We start from the raw sequence: 20,347 nt of genomic DNA on the forward strand, positions 1-20,347 counted from the left end.
TGTTTTTCATTGGCTTCCCTGCCAAATCTCTTACCCTGGGCAGTCCTCGGTTTTCTCACATGAATGAGACAAGTAACAGCCATCATTCTACCCACCTTGCAGAGGGCGAAGACATAAGAGGATGACGAGGAAGAATCCTGAAAGCGGAGCCGCCAAGAGGTGACCCTCTGAACAAAGGCAAAATGGGGAGAGTGGTGGGTTTCTTGGGGGTGGCCTTTCCCCTTCCTTGATGGGAACACTGGGACATTACCCCTCTGTTTAAAAGACTATGCCGGTGCTCGCTTCGGCAGCGCATATACTAAAATCGGAACGATACAGGGAAGATTAGCATGGCCCCTGCGCAAAGCGGACACACATATTCATGAAGCGTTCCCTTTTTTTTATGGTTACCAAAGCAGGGGGCGGGGAGAGGGATAAATTAGGAGTGTGGGATTAACATATACACACTACTATGTATAAAATAGATAAACAACAAGGACCTACTGCATAGCACAGAGAACTATACTCGATATTTTGTAATAACCTATAAGGGAAAATAATTGGAAAAAGAATAGATATATAGAGATTTAGATAGATATGTATAGATATGTATAACTGAATCACTTTGCTGTATACCTGAAACTAACGCAACACTGTAAATCAACTATGCTTCAATTAAAAAAAAAAAAAAGATTATGCCGTAGGTACACGGACAATTAAACACTCAATATGCAAACAGCTCCAGTAAGTTAAAGAGAAAGTTGACAGCCCCCAGTAGAAAAATGATGGGACATGCCCTGCAATGCAGCAGGCTCTAGCGCCTACTAACCGTGCATCTCAGGAAGGGTCCTCAACCTCGCCAAGCCTCATACAGACCATAGGGTCTATGAATGGGGTTAACACAAAGATTAAATGAAATAATACATCCCATAAAACATTCGGTGCTGGCGCTGTTCCCTCAGTTAATGAAAGCTGTACTTAATCATCTCAAGAGAAAAAATACATATAAATAAGCAAAAAAACAAAGAGAAAAATTCTACTTTACTAGAAATAAAGTAAATTGAAATTAAAATAACAATGAGGTATCATACTGTACTTATGAAACTGGCAAAGATTTTAAGGATTTTAATAACATTACTTAAAGGAGAAAAAAAATGTTCATAAACATTCAACAAATGAAGAATGATTAAATGAATAGTAAGAGAATAAACATATAGACAATGATTAAATAAACAATGAAATTTTTAAACAAATAAGGGAATGGTTCAACAAATTATGAAATTCTTTATGCTGTACATTACAATAATGACCATATAGTATTTTTGTGACAAGAAAAAAATTATTGGTTAACGAAAATTGATACTGAAATACTGGGAAGTGAGTGTGGGTTAGGAAGAGATTACAGGATGCTCATTGTATGTGTGTATAACCATCTTTTTCCTCCCCCCTCACCCCTGTTCTTCCTCTTCTGTCTCTGTGTCTCCCTGTCTCTGTCTCTCTCTCTCTCTCCCTCCCTCCCTCCTTCCCAGGAAGAGCAGTGACCCCCAGTTTCCTACAATGCACTGCATTCAGTGAGTGTCCTACAAAAGTGCTGACTGATGCGGAGTACAATTACGGACGCTTGACATTCCATTTTGAAGCATCCCACATTGAACATCTTGGGGCCACTCTTCCCATTAGAACTACTCCTCGTCCAGCCCCTTGCAGATAACCACCATTCATCCCAAGAGGTGGGGGCCGCCCTGAGAAACGGAGGACCTGGTCTAACTGTAGACACACCAAGAGGGTTCATGCTGGATCCTCCCAGGCCATTTTCTCTAATCCTACACCAACATCCAGTGACTGCATTCTGCATTTATTCTCCAAAACAAGACGTAACAAGCACCAGACCTTCGGGTCCACTCAGGGAGCCCTCAGTCTGAGGCGGACACTGACCCTAAGTTACAGTACCCTGAGATGCAATAAGGCTGCTGCTGTAATGGTGAGGTAGACAGAACAATGAACACCAGGGGAATAAGAATAGGGGTTTGGGAGTCTGGGATGGCTTCACAGGGGGAAAGTGCGGGAGCCACTGGAATCTTTGAAGCAGGGAAGAATATTCCAGACCAAGAGAAGCGCATACTCCAAGCCCCCAAACTCGAGACCATGGCAGATCAGGGACCCTACGGGTGTTCAACGCAGGGCGGGGTAGAGGTGGTTGGACCAGGCCGAGCAGAGCCCTGAATGCTCAGTAAGGGGCACCTGCTTCATCCCAGTCATGCTATATAATGGACGGACAGGCAGAGATTGGCCAGGATCAGCTCCTCGTGGACACTCGATCGCGTGTCCCCTCCCCTGCCTCTCTGTGCTCAGGGAGAAGTTGGCCTCGGGAGAAGTCGACCTCAAAGCCCCAGTTTTCAGATGGTCACAGCAGAGGGTTTGTTCAAACACCAGGACAAGGAAGTTTCTGAGTAATGGTCATCACTTCGGCCACCAGGATAGCAATCCTTCCCAAACGCAGGCCCATAGGACCCTCACCCCCTTCTCTAGACCTGCCTGGAGCGCCTAGCCTTGGCCCCAGAGTAGATGTTGTCTAGACAGTGGCTGAAGGCCATGTCCCTGTTCTCACCAGGTCAAACCAGCAGCCCAGGGGCTCTGGTGAACTGGGAGTGGCCTCTCTCCCCAATCCTGATCTCAGGTGGCAGCTGGGGAGGCCTGGACACACTGTCCTCCGCCCGGGACAGGGCATGTCTCCAGCCACGTACGGCAACTCCGAGAAAACAAAACAAAGCACCACCATTAACTCCTTGCCTGCACCAGCCCTGCTTTCTTTAAATCCAGTTGCAATCTTAGAAGCCCGACATCGCCTGAAACAAAAGCCTCACTGATGCTGGAAGATGGCTTTGGTGAAAGTAGAGCTTATTTCAGAAAATCAAAGCAAAGAAAAATATTGAATACAATTCAGACGCATAATGCATTATTATGGGCTTTTATGGATTTTATGTATAATTTCATGTAAAGTTAAGAGGCTGAAGCGATCTCTTACATTCAGCTGTATTATCAGCCCAGCTCCAAACAATGTTCCACATCTTATTATGTTCACAGTTGACACACTATCAGAGAAATGTGCAGCTGTCTTACTCTGCTATTCATTTCCTCATTACTATTTTATAAATATATGATTAACAGTTATTGCAGCTGCCTAATTCACATTTATTGCAAATGCAACCCCACAAATGAATGCTCAAAGCAAAGAGATGTGGTTTTAGAGTAATTTAAATTTTACAGTTCCATTTACCCTGCTTTTTAATTTACTGCATAATGACCCCATTAGAATAAAGCACATCTGGAAGTTCTTTGGGGAACATTTAATTTTCTGTGGCTTCAGTACTAACAGAACTTGTACCATAAAGCCCACAGATGCCTTGAAGACTGTACAAATTTCCACATTTTATGCCAAGATGCCGGTTAATTGTACAGACGAGACAACTACAGCAAAGAGTGAAGATACGCTTCCCCGTGCTGAGAAGTGAAGACACCGAACCGGGATCTCACTCTTTGCAAAGTTTGCACCTCAGAAACCTGAAACCAGCTGTCTGCTTTTTGATGTCCATTTAGCTCTGTTCCTTTTCAGGAAAGAGGCCACCTCGGGCCATGAGTTCCCCTGGAGCTTCTCTTGCTTTTCCCACACAACTTTGTCCCAAACCCTATTTGGCCCTCACTGCGTGTAAGGGAAAACAAGGTAGTTTGCAGAGCTCCAGCAGCCACGAGAGGCGGGTGCACGAGCTGGGCTCAGCCTAGCCCTCATCTGCTCACGAGGACGCTACAGCTGCGGCCAGATTCCAGCAGGCCACGTTAGCGGACTCATGCAGAGGATTCAAAATTGATTTGAATATTCAATACAGATCACTGCAGCAGAACTCATGTATGAGAAATGTGAATCCATCGCCATTGATTAGCTAATTTATGTTCTACAACTAATCGAAGCAGAAATCTCATTAGCCACAGGTCAGTGAGGCTCAGAGAGAAGAAGATAATCATTTTGGTAGCCTAGTTGGCTGTAAAGACACAATTAGAAGCTGGCCGGTTTTCCAGGATTCTCTGCCCATCCTCCTGGCTCTCAGGCCAACTGTGAAGGGAAAGAAAGGTAGCTCTTCCTGACGGTTCTGCTGGCCACTGTGAAAGACATCTTCATATGTAATGATCCGAGGGGCTTCTTTCATCTCATCCAACAATAACAAACACGATTTTATTGCTTCTAGACGTACATAAAGCCCATAAGCTATTTAGAGCCACCACACGCACTGGAAGTACAATGTTAATTATTACCTTTTCCATATTTTAAGCATTGGGTCAATATCGGCTTTCATGGCTGGGGTTGCGGGTGGGAGACGGCCGAGGCTTTCCATATTCTGATGTTATATGCATTTTAAAAACCTCCCTTTGTGAAGCACAGGGAAGCCATGCATTATCACATTAGGATTTGCAGTTTAAACCTTGAGCCCTGCTCAGTCAGTTTTGGGCAGAGATTTTTAACCAATCTTAAATATGGAAGATGACAGGAAAATGACCCATTGAGAAGAGAGCAGAATCCTGTTTTAACTTCACAGTAAGAAGCAAAATCCCTGATATTGATCAAATTAGGATGGCCAGGGCTTCCCTGGTGGCACAGTGGTTGAGAGTCCGCCTGCCGATGCAGGGGACACAGGTTCATGCCCCGGTCCGGGAAGATCCCACGTGCCGCGGAGTGGCTGGGCCCGTGAGCCATGGCCGCTGAGCCTGCGCATCCGGAGCCTGCGCTACGCAACGGGAGAGGCCACAACAATGAGAGGACTGCGTACCGCAAAAAAAAAAAAAAAAAAATTAGGCTGGCCAGCAGCAAGCCCCCCGTGCTGATCTCTGCTGGTGACGCCTACAGGACGGCATTTCAGAGGGACATGGTTTCAACAGTGTTGGTGTAAACAGAAAAGCAAGATTCCTGGTGGACTAGCCTTCTGCTGGGCATGTAGCCCCTCTGTGTCTTTTGTCATAAAAGACAATGGATTAAACTGGGGACCTTTGCTAAATGACCAGGAACAGAACCCAAAGTGAGATTTTTCTGAAAAAGCAAATAAGAAAACAACACACCAAACTCCAGATGTTTTCACTGACCCATGATTTCCAGGTCATTGCAATGTCACACTGGGTCCATAAAAGGCATTACTGTTGGCCAGCCAATGCATCTTTTAGGAGTGTTAATCCATATTCTCTTGAAACAAAGGACCATCCACATTCCTTCAGGTCCACTATAGTGAGGAGCAGGGCATTTTTTAACACAGAGGGTTGGGAGCGGAAGAAACAGGCATCTCATCTTCCCCCACTAGGACCTGGTACTAAACCGCCGGGCAAAGGGCCATCGCATGGTAAAATTGAAAGAATACTCCACGTTTTCATTTTTTAATTTTACTTCCTTGAAAACTCTCTAGAACTATGCCCATTTCGATGGACTAGCTCCTTCCCACTCAAAGCCACTGTGTCCCCAAACCTGTAGAAAATAGAACATCCCAGTTGTTCTGACAGCACCACGTCCTTACAGACAGATTAACTGCCTTGAGGCTGAAGCTCACAGAGGTTCCCCCGTCGCAGCAGCTTTATTTTTTATGTTAAAGAAGTTTTGTTGTTGTTGTTGTTGATTTTGTGGTACGCGGGCCTCTCACTGCTGTGACCTCTCCTGTTGCGGAGCACAGGCTCCGGACGCGCAGGCTCAGCGGCCATGGCTCACGGGCCCAGCTGCTCCGCGGCATGTGGGATCCTCCCGGACCGGGGCACGAACCCGCGTCCCCTGCATCGGCAGGCGGACACTCAACCACTGCGCCACCAGGGAAGCCCTGTTAAAGAGTTTAATAACAGGCTGCACTGTACAACACTAATATCGGACATCAAGTGGGAAGAGAATCCCCAAGGGATCGCAGGTGGCCAAACCAGTTCCCCTCCCCAGGAATTCCAGGCTGTTCTCTTTCGTATGTGACCACACTTGAAGGGCACCAGTTTCCATGTGTAGTCCCCCGCCTTTCCCAGGATGTTGCAAAATGTGTTAGATCTTGGAAGGAGTCTGCAACCCCTTTCAGGCTCTACTCTCATGCGAGCATCCCCTCTTCTCTCCCACCAGCGTGAGCTCAGCCTCTCTGGTTACATTGCACAGTGGTCTCTTCACTCCCACCTTCCAGGGAGCCCACCAGTGACTGTATCTGCAGCTAGTCAAATCCTAGCCCTTCCATGCACTCTGTTGTTATTTCTGTTTTTAATTATGCAATACTTGACACACAGAAGAATATATGAAACACGTGTGCAAGTTATGAAGCATAACAATAACATACACATCATAAAACCAGCGCTCACCCAGAGAAACAGAACGTTACCAACGCTGGTAGTGTTATCTCTTTGCTCCATCTCAGGCTCAAACCCTTGCCTCTTCCAAAGGGTTAGCCAGGATCTGGAATTGTGTGCTTATCATTCCGTCACCTAAACAATATTCTTTAGTGTTGGTTGGTTTCCGAGTTTTATCAAAATGGCATTTTCCTCTGTGTGATCTTCTGCAGGTTGCTTGGTTCACTCAGCATCACGTCTCTGAGATTCACACAGGTTTTTGTGGTTATAGCTGGAGCTCATTCATTTTCACATACGTGTAATGTTCATAGCCCATTTAACCATTCTCTTATCAATGGATATTAGGGTGGCTTCCCATGTTTTGCTTTTCCCCCCAGCACTGCTATGAAAGTCCTCAGAGCGCATGTCCTGCTGCACACGAGCAAGAGTTCCTCTGAGATCTAGGATGTACCTAAGAGTGGGCTGCTGGGTCGCACATACTTAGCTATACAAGACAATGCCAATTTGTTTTCCAAAATGTTTTTCTACTTTACCCTCTCCAGCAATATGTAAGAGTCCCCATTCTCCACATCCTCACGGAGGCATGGTATTGTCAGACTCCTTCGACTTTGTCAGCCTGGCGAGAGTAAAATGGTAAGTCTTTGTGGGGTTTGTGGGTATGTGTCTAAATATAGCTACATCTTTATTATCTTAAGGTGATGAGGAATACTCAGGAAGAAATCAAAGAAGAAAGAGAACTTCAGTAACTGATTATATGGAAAAAGCAGGACTGCTCACACCAGGTTACTGGTGATTTGATCATTTTTTTTCAAGCTTTATTGAGATATAATTGACATATAGCAAACATTGTACAGATTTAAGGTGTACAATGTGATGATTAGATTTTTGTATATATCGTGAAATGATCACAATAAGGTTAGTTAATACATCCATCACTTCACATAGTTTCTTTGTGGTTTTAATTTGCATTTTCCTAATTACAAATGAGGTTAAGCATCTTTTCATATGTAATTGGCCAATCCTTTTTACTATTTCCTAAAATGTCTATATGAACAAGTCCTTTCCCCATGTTTCTATCACATTGTTTGTTTGTGTCTTATTATTTCCCATTTGTCTATACTCTGGATACTAATCTTCTGTTATTTATGCTGCAAATATCTTATCCAACTTTTTGTTGAAAGAAGTTCTGAATTTTAGTGTAGTCTAACTTATCAACCTTTTTGCATTTTGCTTAAGTAACCCTGTCCTACCTTGAGGTCATAAAAGGATCTCCTCTATTTTCTTCTTAAAATGTTCAAGTGTTGCCTTTTAATTTAATCTATCACATTTAATCTATCTGGGATCGATTTTGTGTATGGTGTGAGGTAAGGACCCATTTCACTTATCCCACGTGGTTAACCAGTGCTCCCAGCCTTTTTACTGAGCTGTCTATGCTTCCCCCTCAATGGTCTGCAGTGTCATTTGTGCACGGTCTGCATCCAGGCTTTCTATTCAGTTCCATTAGACATCTGTCTATTGTTGGGCCAGTACCACACAATCACAATGACTGTAGCTGTATAATACATCCTGATGTTTGATAGGGCAGTCACTCCCCACCCCCTTCACGCATACACAACTTTTATTTGGCTATTTTCAGTTTGGTCGACCCACTTTCCAGGAGCAAAAAGAAGGAGGAGGAATAAAAGGAAAAGAAGAATGGTGGCTGATTTCTATGTGCCAACCTCTGTGCTAAGAATCTGACATATGTTATCCCATTTAAACCCAATAACTCTGAAAAATATCTATTTTTTTACCTTTATTTCATAAATAAGAAAAATGAGGGCTTCCCTGGTGGCACAGCATTTGGGAGTCCGCCGGCCAATGCAGGGGACGCAGGTTCGAGCCCTGGCCCGGGAAGATCCCACGTGCCACGGAGCAACTAAACCCATGCATCACAACTACTGAGTCTGCGCTCTTAAACCCGTGAGCCACAACTACTGAGCCCGCGTGCCCAGAGCCCGTGCTCCGCAACAAGAGAAGCCACCATAACAAGAAGCCTGCACACCGCGACGAAGAGTAGCCCCCGCTCGCCGCAACTAGAGAGAGCCCGCGTGCAGCAACAAAGACCCAACTTGGCCAAAAATAAATAAACAAATTTATTTTTTAAAAAAAAGAAAAATGAGGTTCAGAATGGTTTAATGACTTGACAAATTTAAACACCAAATAAGCAGCAAAGATGCAAATCCTAACTCAGTCTACTGGACTCTCAAGCCAGTGCTCTTTCAGTTCCACTGGGGAAGCTTAGATTCCCAGAATCGTGGTAAGGATCTCTGCTTTAGATGCCACCAGACTTGCACCTTTTCTCTGCCCTGCTTGGAAACCGTGGCTGGGTGTCTGAGGCTGGGCCTTCACCTGAGGGCTTCGTGAAGCTGACCTGGCTGCTCCGAATTCCTGCCTCTGACACAGATCCTCCCCAGAACATGCTGTCAGCCTGGAGAATTGTCCTTTGTGGAGCATTTCTCTTTAATCGTGAAGCATTCTCTGCTCACCCTGGATTGTGGAAGGGATAGGAGGAAGCAAAGTGGAAACTATTCCAGAAGAGATTCAACCTTCTACCTACAGCTTTTGCTGAGAAACTCAAGAAAATGCCCGGCACTGTCCTTTTCAGATGAGAACAGCTGAGCTCTCCATGCCCATAATAAACCCAACCGGCCTGGTGGAGTCACTGGCGTTAATTACGTGGTTGAGGTTAAATATATTTTATGGACAAAAGCAATGATAGACGGGTTCTTCGCACAAAAGATTTCAGCTCATTTGAGATTTAACCATTTTTAAATTTAATAATTTTTTTAAAAGCCATGATTGTAAAGGTCAGATCTAATTCCACTGCCTATTATGAGCAGCCAAACCCGAGGCTGCAGCTCGGAGCCAGCAGAAGATGACTCAGGACTGGGGGATGAGACAGCTGGACGAGGAAGGGACAGGCCTTCGCGTGCGACTGCGGGTTCGTGCAAAGATCTGCTGCATCAATTACGGCCGGTCTCGTTTCCTGTCAGGTCTAATGGCAAATGTCTAATTTACTTTTCCAATTTTATCACGGTATTTTCCCTCTCAGTGTTCATCTACCGTCCTGATTTCCTTTGCCAACTGCCCTGCCTGTGTCTGTGAATTTATTTTTAAACAGTGTTAAGAGGCCTTATGTTACATTTCAAAACCAATCCAAAATATAACAGGATGCTGTCTGGAGCAGCGAGGCATGATAGTGGGTGCACACATGTGACTTGCTGGCCACTGAGCCATTGGGGAAAGTCAGTCCACGAGTTAGAAAGAGATACCAGGAGACTCAGCTATGAAACCCACCCGCTCCAGGAGATCTTTCTGCGGCTTTTCCGGTTCTGTGCCCGGATCACATGGCTAGTTGGCACAGACCCATATCGTCACCCCTCTCCCGACACCTCACTGCGTTTACCTAGAGCTCCTGGTCACTGGGCCTGGTGAAGGATTTGCAGAGGAAGTGGGAGGGACCCTCACACCCCAGGACTCTGAATGCAAGCCGGGCCACAGTCCCCAGGGCTCCAACTCTGCGGTACCATGATCCATGCCTTGCCCAAAGTGGCCATTTGCAATGAAAGTGCAGCCTGGCTCTCTGTCCACTGGGCTGGCTAGGAGGCTCTAATAGGGGACATTTTGAAATAGTTCAGTCCAAGAAACTAAATTCTCCAAAAGCTCCCTTAAAGAAAACTGTGTAAAACGAAATCCATTGAAATGTACCACCACCAAGGTCCTCTTTGGAATTGTTGCCAAACCTCCCTGCCTCTAGTCTTGCCCTGAGGTTGAGGGATTCATTCTCCACTGTGTAGCCAGATGATGTTTCTAAAACACCTGTCTGATCATCTCCCTCTCCCCTGCCTCCCCTGCCATGAGGCTCCCCATGGCATTGGGGCAAAGCCCACCACCCTTAGCCTGGATCACACGTGGCTGCAGGATCCGGCCTCTGCTGCCGCTCCCCTCTCCTCTGTGGTCCAGCCACGCTCAATGCTCTCTCGCAGCACTGGATCTTAGCACAGGCTGAGCCCTCACCCTGGAACGCACTTCCTGTCCCCACCCCTAACAAAGCCCTGCCAACTACCTAGTGAGCCCTCAGTAGACGACTAGACAGCAAGCCCTCTACTAAGTACTTCAATGACATTACCTACTTTTGTTCTCCACGGCCCCAGGTAGATGTTTTAAAGATAGAAAAACTGAGGCCCAGAGATGGTAGGTGATTTATCCACTGTAGCACAGTCAAGGCCAGGCTGGGATGCTGAGATGCTGCACGGCCTTCCTTATCCACCTTCCACCCCAGGAGATAGAGATTGGGGTGCTCCTCTGTACCCCCATAGCCTTCTGTGCTGTGTTGTACTCTCCGATTGACCCCCAGAAAGCAGTCCCCCTGAAAGCATTTGTCTTTGTGTCCCCAGCTCCTGACCAACGCCTAGCACACCGCAGGTGCTCAGTTAACATGTACCAAAAAAAAAATGGATGAACCATTGGGAGAGATACTTATTGGTAAATGGATTTGTTATGTAACAGCCACAGAAGACTACTACGGAGCTGTGTGCTGTGCAGTTACTCTGGAGAATGCCGTGGGGACATAGCCACTCAGTACCCCAGTGATGGCTTGAGAATTGGAGGGTTGTCCTTGGCAAGTTTTGGTCCCCAGCCCCTCCTCTCGTGCCACCCAGCATGCTTCTCGGTTAGCTCTCAGTGCCATTAGCTGTATAATCAGGGCCCAAGTTTGAGTATTCTCTATTAAACATATTATTAGAAAGATAAATGGGTTGCCTGGTCCAATGTTTTTTGAGGCACATGCAGGTAAATTACATTTATCCAGATGTTCAGCAGATCCGTGCCAAACCATTTAAAACGTAAAACAGATAATTTCCTTAAGCCTTATTCTCAGTTTCCCAAGGATCAGTCCTTGGCAGCCGGCTGGGCAGATGAACGCTGGAGCAAAATTAAGGGCTGTCTGTATCTTTCAAATTGACATGAAGAGCAGTTGGGTTCTGCTAGAGACTAAGAATGACCACAAAATGTAATTATGATTGTAATGAGAATGGGTTAAGCTTAAACTATTTCTCATTTTCATTGCAGTCACTGCTACAAGATGGAGTGGAGATTAATGCCAGGCCATTTCCTGTGCTTGTTATACTCTTTGTCATTAGAATAAAACATCATCATTTGAGCATCTCATGTATACTGAGAAGGATGGCCAGGGAGGGGTGGCCACACTGAGCACTGGCCAACTCTCCGTGCTCTGGTGGGCTCCTCCGCAGTTGGCACAGGGAACAGGGTAGATTCGCTGTAGCCCAGAGCACCCATCCCATCTCACCATTCTGCAGCCCAGACCAAGACTTAGAGCCTCATTCTCTTCAACTGCAGAATGGGGACAATAGCACAGTTCTTCTTCCCAGGGCTGCTACAGCTCTTCACAAAGAAATGGCTTATGAAGGGCTTTGCAAACTGTAGAGCACTGTTCGCCTGCAAGGGAGGAAGATAACGCGGGTGCCGGCTTCTGAACTAAAAAGATCTGAGTTCATTTTCCAGATCAACAGCCCTAATTGTGTGAACTTGATCAAGACATTTGACATTTGACACTGAGAGCCTCAGTTTCCTCATCTGTAAAATGAGGATAGACCACCCCCCCATTAGGGTCTTGTGAAAAGTAAAAGAGGTGACGAATACCATGTGCCTGAAATGGGGTCTGACGTATATTTAGTGTCCCGTGAGTGGTGGCTTAATTGTGGGGGATGGTCATTGCCAATGTCATCATCCTCATTATTAGATGCAGACTCACAAATATTCTAAAACCGTACAATTAACAATGCTGAGGATTGTTCACTTCAGTCAGGAGTTTTGCATCACAGAATTCTTTGTTTGACCAAAGTCTTACCTACAAGTCCCACCTGTGAAACAGGAGGGAGCAGAGCTGTTTTGGTTCAAGAGGAAGTGGGGGGTCCAGGGCCCATCATCCAACTGCTGTCCCCAGCAGCTCCTAAGGGTGCAGCTCTGGAGAGCCCAAGTACTAAGCGAATACATTTTTTGGTCTGGATCTTGCAGCCCGTACGTGCTGCCTGGCTCCCTGGAATTCCTCCTCATTCATTATGGGGCTCCTCCAGGGTCACCTCTATTTGACATCCCCAAGCAGAGTTAGTCCCTGTCTCTTGTGGGCTGAATTGGTATTTAGCAGCTGGGAAGGACCTTGGCAGCCACATATTTTTGAAAAGTTGTATAGCAACCGTTACCAACTCCAAAAGGTTTTCATCACCCTGAAAAAAAACCTGTGCCCATTAGCTGTTACTCCCCATTCCCCTCCCCGCACCAGCACCTGTCAAGCATTAATCTACTTTCTACCTCTATGGATTTGCCTATCCTGGGCAGTTCATACAAATGGCACAGGACCTGATCAGTAATACATGTCTAATAAACGGATGTAAGAACATAGGAGTAAGAATTTCAATTAAAAAAATATAAAGTTTTTAAAAAGATTTCCTCACCAAACATCAAGTGTTTTTTGATGTGATAAATTACGAAGTACCAAACATTCCCTATGAAGTATTCTTGCCCCCAAAATGTTCATTATACCTAACTTCTAGCTCACAGGAAATATAGGACATAAAGGTACAAGTGAAATGACACCACAAGGAAGCAAACAGACAAATTCAGAATGTAGAACATTCTAGAGGACAACTGATTGTTTCCTCCAATGGGTCAATAACTTGTGGGAAAAAGGTGTGTGAGTGAGGCTATTCTAGAATAAAAGATACTTACAAGGGACTTCCCTGGTGGCACAGTGGCTAACAATCTGCCTGCCAGTGCAGGGGACACGGGTTCAATCCCTGGTCCAGGAAGATCCCACATGCCGTGGAGCAACTAAGCCCATGCGCCACAACTACTGAGCCTGCGCTCTAGAGCCTGTGCGCCACAACTACTGAAACCCACGTGCCCTAGGGCCCGCATGCCACAACTACTGAGCCCGTGTGCTGCAATTACTGAAGCCCACGCACATAGAGCCTGTGCTCTGCAACAAGAGAAGCCACCACAATGAGAAGCTCGCACACTGCAACCAAGAGTAGCCCCCGCTCGCCGCAACTAGAGGAAGCCCACACACAGCAAGGAAGACCCAACGCAGCCCAAAAAATAAATAAATAGTAAGTAAATAAATAAATAAAAGCTACTTAAGAGATAACTGGGAGATTCTATTGTTTGCTTTAAAATATACCACCAGTCAATCCTTTCCTAAAGGCCCCTCTCTGTAGAAGGATTTCACTCCCAGCCCCTGGAGAGCAGGACGAGCAAAAGAGAGATGAGAATACGGGACATGGATACTTCCCAGATGCAGCTTGACAAGCCTTTGCATGTCACTCTCTTTTCCCAGAAATGGGCTGTTCCTTCAAGCTGGGCCTGAGGATAAAGCACTGAAGCCAATCCGTGATGGATGTGGAACATGAGCCAAGAAAGAAACCTTTGTGGTTAGAAGTCACTGAGATTTGGGGGTCACTTGTTATGACAGCATAACATGTCCTAAGCTGACTAACATAACAACCCCTATCAGATATTAACATGAAATTGTAGTTATAAAAAAATGCCCACAGTTTGCAGAAATGCATATTTAAGATGGTAGGGATGAAATGTCCACATGATAGGCAAAATTCTAAGCTAGCCCCCAAGATTCACACCCCACTGCTGACCCACTCTGAATAATGCCTTCCCCCTGAGTAGAGGCAAAACCTGTGAATATGATGGTATATCACTCCCATGATGGGTTGCTAATTAGTTGACTTTGAGTTAATCAAAAGGAAAATTATCCTGGGTGGGCCTGACCTAATCAGGTGAGCCCTTAGCTGAGGGTAAAGTGTCAAAGGGATTCTCCTGCTGGCCTCAAAGGAGAAGCAAACAGCAATGTTGGGAGCTTCCTATGGAGAGGACTGCCTCTAGCAGCTGGGGACTTCAGTCCTACAACCACAAGGAGCTGAATTCTGCCAACAGCTACATGGGGCTGAGGCCCCTGAGCCTCAGGTGAGACCCCAGCCCTAGCTGACATCGGGATTGCAGCTTTCGGAGACTGAGCAGAAGATCCAGCTAAGTTGTGCCCAGGTTCTCAAACCACAGAAACTGTGAGATGACAAATGTGTGTTGTTTAAGCAGCTAAATCTGTGGCAATTTGTTGCACAGCAATGGAAAAGGAACACAGTGTCTGTGATTTGCTTCAAAATAATTCAGCAAAAAACACGGGAGATAGGCAAAGCAAACATGGCAAAATCTTGTTAATGCTTGAATCTGAGTGATGGGTAGATGATGTTCACTATACTATTCTGCCCAGTCTCATGAAGGTTTGAAATTTTTCATAATAAAAAATAGTAAAGGGTGCCAGAATGTCATCTCCCTTAGGTCAAGGGCCCTGACAATTCTGTCCATCCAGCAACTAGCACCGCGCCCGGCACATAGTAGGTGCTCCGTAAATAGCTGTTAGATCAATCGATTGACGTACGGGTATGTTACAGTTTATGAACTCACAGCATCTTTTTGCATTAACTCCATTTTACAGATGCAAGAACTGAAGCTCGGGGAGTTTGTGACTCAAAGTTGTGTAATGAGTAATTGATGAGACTAGGATTCAGGTCTTCCAGTTCCTGACCAAAAACCCACTGGTCTCTCTCTGGAGTATAATATCTGCTGTCCAGGTTTTCTTGGGGATTTAAATAGCTGCTGTTTCATTCCGGTTTATCAGGAGAATTTACGCACACCACCCCAGTCATATTGAGACATCCGTTAGAAAACCCAGCCAGGCAGGTTAAATGTTAATTTCCTTTCTACTGTACCATTGCCTAACCTCCTTCCATGAATCAAAGTGAGTAAAAGGTTCTTCACTTACTGACATAAAGCAAATTGAACAAATTATGTTACTTAACTGAAGACGAACTAGTCCCACCAGTGATTCTGGTCCAGCCTGAGCTGAGCTTTCTCTCCTTATTAACATTCACTTCCAAATGAGGTTTGGATTTTTTAATGGAATGTTGCATTGACCTCATTAGCATATCTGACTGCATTACATCGGTGGTCTTATTCCCAGGCACTGCTTCTAGGTAACCCAGCCGCCTCTGCCCGCTTCTTAGCAGCCTATGAATCACAATCATAAGCAGGCCATGAATCAGAGCCGTAGGTGGAAGCCATTTCTAACGATGATATCAGTAACTTTAGAGTGTACAGAGGGCTCAGAGTGAGCAAAAGCCTTCCTAGATGTTAAATAACTAGCACAGACTGCTGCACATTTCTTTTTCTTGAAAAATGCTGATCACAGAGAGCGGGAATTTTAAGCTCTCATCCAGGGCCATTTTGTCTTCCACTGGCTGGACCTCTGGGGAATCCTGGGGGAGCCGTGTCTCTGAACACAAGTCATGCACAGACACACGTTGGTTGGTTATTGTTGGAAGGACTGCTATCTGCACGGAGCGTGTGTGAAAAGCCTGGTGCCCTCCTGGTGAGGCTGGACGATGGGACAAGATCTTGCTGGGGACTCAATGGCCCCAGAGAGGGTTGCGCTCTGCCCTTCGCCACTCTGTATTTGGGCCCCTTAATTCACCTCTCTAGATCTTATATTCTTATTTCTGCAAAGTGAGGATGACAATAATCATTCTTGTTAACCCTATTTCACAAATGGGGAAACTGAGGCTCACAGGGGAAGCCATGATAAGGCCAAGCCTGGAGCCCAGACCTGCGCAGCTCCAAAGCCCAGGATGTTTCTCTATGGAACACGAGGTCTCAGGAATATCCTGTCACTGGAGGAATGGATTTCTGCAGAGGAGTCAGGGAGCTAACAAATGACATTTGCAGTTCCCATCGCTAACTTGCCCCCTCGGCCTCTCACAATGCTGCGTGACCTGAGGAACAATCAAAGGAGAAGAACTTAAAAGCCACTTTAAATTTCAGACCAATTCAATTTGGGGATATCACTCGTGAGGTGTAGCTTCTAGACGAAATTTCTAAATGACTAATACTCTTCTTTGTCCATTTCAGGGGAAAATGAATGTTGCTGCTAACATTTGACATCAATCGCCCAATCACATGTTGTCACATCATTACTCAGCTCTGTGACAAAGGCAGAGGAAAGAGTCCACGGCTGAAATTGTGCTGTTGGGCGAGGAACCAATTCAGGGACTCTGGCGATGATGGAATAGGGAACAAAATGAAATTTGGCTAAAGAAGCTCCACGTGATGGGTCATGTTGAAGAGGAAATGGAAATAAGAGGTTCACGCTTTATAAGGATGGCTGTTCATTTCACGTCTAGTTTTGTAAATTCTATCTGTGTATTAACTTGGTTCCGGGATGCCACTGATGAGGCTGTCAGGGAAAGCGACTGGCCACAGGGCAGAAATGGTGAGGTGTCCATTACTGAATTCCTAGGGCAGGCCAGGTCCACCACCTGCAACTTCAAAATCAGGCCTCCGCTCTTCTGGTTCACATACCCACGAGGAATTATTTTTCTACTGCCAACAACAAAAAAAAGGAATCCTCTGAATCTAAACCAAGGCCAGAGTGTGGAAGTTGGTAACCAGAGCTAAACTGGAACTGCCAAAGCTCAGAGGTACTTTTGAAATCTTCTCGTGACAGGAGAACGGGTAAGAGATTCTGAAGATCACTGTGAGAGGTGTGGGGTCAGTGGTTTCTGTTGGCTTCCGTGTACACCATTTTGCTGTAAGTGACTTATTTACATAGGCCCCATTTCTCTGTCATGACCCAATTTTGCAATGATATGATTGGTGGGGCATGGCAGCTTTGGCCAGGAGAGAGCAGGTGTATCACAGATATTAATATTCAGAGAAGAGAACAGTCAGGACTTCATTCCTTCTTCACTGTCCGAGGAAGGAGGCAGAGAACCCAGGGTTTCTGGGACCCCGACAAGCTCTTCATTCCTGCCCTGCACCTGGAGCTGGTCTTCCAGAGGCAAGTGTGAAGGTGACAAAGGTGAATGATGGGGATAACCCCACCCTCCCACCATAGGGATATACTTTTATGGCCATGTCTTTGAGGAAACAGCTTGGCTTGTCCCCATGGTCCTTCTTGCATTATCTATGAAAGGCATGTTCTATGTTATTGACTGTCGGGGGTTAGTATCAATAGAGAGCAGGGACCGAGTCATGGATTAAGGTTTCTTACAGTAATTCTCATAGACATACTTTCTCTTTGGAAGTTCTTTCTCCACAGGTTGTGCTTTCCTGGGATGCAATCTTGACAGATACCATGGAGCCCCTTGAATGAGCAGCAGCGGTGAGAAGAGCGGGGGCTGCCAAGGCGGCAGAGACCATGAAGGTAGAAGTGACAGGATCTGATGACGGATGAGGTAGGTTTGGGACAAAGTGGTGAGAAGACCAGAAAAATAGCTGAAGTCTCAAGTCTGGGGAAAGGCTGGTCCCATTCGCAGAATAGGCACCTAAGGAGGACATATAGATGGCAGAAATGGACGTGATGCTGATGGACACCCCAGGGGACACCTGGCCTAGAGAGAAAGGTCTAGGCGGGAGGCGCTGTTGTGCCGATGATGCGGTAGATGAGCCCTACAATCACGTGGGCTCACCAAGGGAGACACGCACATGTAAATATTTATTTGGAACCATTTCTAAATCTGCATAAAGGGTGAGAATTTTAATTACCCACAGAAATGAATGGAAATGTGATCAAGACCCTTAGGAAAAAGGGACCTCTTTCCTGATGGGTTCTTGTCAAAATATACATGGCCGCTTCCTCATCGTTTAATTGGGTGGGCTAATCTCCTCCCAGATATAAAATATTGACGTGAGTTGCTTATTTTCCTAAAAGCTCTAAGTTCAAATATGTAGGTTTGTGTTTTCCTGTAATTAGCATGCTGTATCTATTCAGAATAACTGCGGCATCTCTTCCTGGTAATGAAAAGTGATTAATTACCAATTATAGCAAGTATCCAATTTCGTGCAGTTTACCACTGGTCTGTACCACTGAATTGCTAGCATTCTAATTGCAGACATTAAAAGTTCTAGGTAATTATTGCTGAAAGATCAGTAATATTAAAAATATTGGTTGCAGCTATTATTACATTTGCTCTAAACCCAACCAAGACTTAAATTTATGTCTGAGCTGCCAGCTGTTTCATCAGTCTATTTCTGTTACTAGTTTGGAACAACTGGGTTTTTTTTTCCCCCTTTTCTCAGAGCCTATTACAACAAGTCTATTAACAGCTCTGGGCTCCCCATTTTGTAAAGCTTTCATTAAGTGAAACAAGCTAAAAAAATCACTAGTAGGTGCCCTTTAGCAAAGTAGGGAGGTAATTATCTCATTTACAGATCACTATGTGCATTTCATTTTTCAAAGCACAAAGAGAAAACCAGCTCTAAATGACACTTTTCGTATTCATTACATTCACTAGAGAAATGTCAAATTAGGAGTTTTCAGTGCAAATGCCAGCATGAACTCTGACAGCAGCTATCAACAACAGGGACATTTGGAGGAAATGTCTTTGTGCCCAAAGTGGAAATCAAGGAAGAGTCCTGGGAGCTTGAAAAGGTGTTTGTCCTCCAAATACCTGAGCTGTACCTCTACATGGCTGGTTTATCTGCGAGCATGCCAGGCACAGCTCAGGAAACTAGAGGTTCCATGCAAGCCAGATGGTCCTGGCCAGCCGAGGGTGGCCAGAATTACCAAGGCAGATGACTTAGCTTGCACTGTGCATCTACAGACCGACAGAGGGAGACCAGAGAGATGGCTAAATACCATTCAGTGAGCTCCCTGATGAGCCAACATGGAGGCCCACACAAAGAAGAGTGTGGCCGACTCCATGGAGAGGGAGAACCAGGAATTTACAGAGGAGGGGCTGCTTCAGCCAGGTCTTGAAGGATGAATAGGAGTTCATCAGCTCCGTAGAGAAGGCTAGGAAAGGGCCCCCTAGTGAGAGTCCATATCCAGAGGGCACTGGGACTTCATACTGTCCTTGGAATGAGAGAATATATTTGGAGACCAGGAACTGTCCCATTCAGTAGGTCATTAAACGTGGAATTGTTTCAGAAAGCCTCTCAACCTGGCCCCTTTTGTTGATAACAACAAAATATGATAAACTATTAAAACACTCAACACAAAAGAATTGACTAAATAAACTACAGTACCTACCAACAATGAGATCAAACATAAAACATTACAATGCTCAGAGAATTGTTTTAAAAGCAAGAGGCAAAACTGTATTAGGCAGATTACCTCAAATACATAAAATCACATGCACAGAAGGCAGAAAATACAGTACGTGCTACCAGAGGTGGGCCCCGGATTGAAGGGAGGGGTTTTCTCTTTTCCATACTTCTCCGTATTTTTCAAGTTTTTCAATAATTAACTTGTATTTGTGATTTTTTTCTTAAAGTGAAAAAGATCTGCATAATAACCAACCCCTAGCCAGGGCATAGAAGGAACACGGAAAGTTTATATAAAGGAGGTCCCACATTATCGAGGGCCCCACCCCTGACTAACTTAGGCAAGTGGGCCGGCATCTGAAGGCACTTCAAACCTGCAAACAGGTCGTAAGAATTACTGAGTAGATATGTAGATTCTATAGTCGCCAAGATTTTGTAAAACTTCCATCTCATTAGAGCTGAATTTTGCCCCCGTCTGCCAGACCTCATCACCACACGCTGGCCTTCAGAGGCGCCCTTTTGAGATGACCTCATTATAAGAATAATGGGAGGTGGTAATCTTGAAATAACAGGGTACTTCAGGATGAGGACATCCCTCCCAAGGGATCCAAACACTTCCGGCTGTCATCACGAGGACCACGGGGGCGGAGCATTACTGGTGCATTAAGCATCCTAGAGCCCTCCAGGAAGGGGTGCATTTGGGAAACGTTACGTATTCGTTTTGGGCACATCTACCGTGTGTGTGGCTTTCCTCTTCACAGGCTGTATACAGCAGGCAGGCCTGCTGCAAGGTAAACCAGGGCTATAAAACCCGATTGATTGATATTATCCATCACCATTTCTAGGGTCCGTT

At 45.4% G+C, this 20,347-nt stretch overlaps 1 non-coding gene across 1 annotated transcript; it reads left to right on the forward strand.

Moving 5' to 3' along the window:
- Positions 1-274: 274 nt before the first annotated feature.
- LOC132440099 (U6 spliceosomal RNA) lies at positions 275-381 on the forward strand. The gene has a single exon (XR_009522509.1). It is a non-coding gene; the product is annotated as a U6 spliceosomal RNA (small nuclear RNA).
- Positions 382-20,347: the final 19,966 nt, after the last annotated feature.

The sequence above is a fragment of the Delphinus delphis genome, chromosome 16 (genome assembly GCF_949987515.2).
Source record: "Delphinus delphis chromosome 16, mDelDel1.2, whole genome shotgun sequence".
Lineage (NCBI taxonomy): Eukaryota > Metazoa > Chordata > Mammalia > Artiodactyla > Delphinidae > Delphinus > Delphinus delphis.